This window comes from Egretta garzetta, unplaced genomic scaffold (genome assembly GCF_000687185.1).
Source record: "Egretta garzetta isolate BGI_Z169 unplaced genomic scaffold, ASM68718v1 scaffold334, whole genome shotgun sequence".
NCBI classification, from domain to species: Eukaryota; Metazoa; Chordata; class Aves; order Pelecaniformes; family Ardeidae; genus Egretta; species Egretta garzetta.
The window spans coordinates 270,535-270,758 of NW_009259431.1; the positions used below are offsets into that span (position 1 = coordinate 270,535).

The 224-nt window shown below is 62.9% G+C and overlaps 1 protein-coding gene across 1 annotated transcript in view; it reads right to left on the reverse strand.

Annotated features, from left to right (window-relative positions):
* PSAT1 (phosphoserine aminotransferase 1) overlaps positions 1 to 224 on the reverse strand; it is a 19,433-nt gene that overhangs the window by 17,005 nt on the left and 2,204 nt on the right. The gene's annotated exons all lie outside the window — the stretch shown is intronic.

Genomic DNA, 224 nt, shown 5'->3' on the forward strand with positions numbered 1-224 from the left:
CTCCAGAGCTGGATGCAGGACTCCAGGTGAGGTCTCACCAGAGCAGAGTAGAGGGGCAGAATCCCCCCCCTCGACCTGCTGGCCACGCTTCTCCCGATGGAGCCCAGAGTACGGTTGGCCTTCTGGGCCGCCAGCGCACATTGCCGGCTCATGTCCAGCTTTTCATCCACCAGCACCCCCAAGTCCCTCTCAGCAGGGCTGCTCTCGATCCTTTCTTCCCCCAG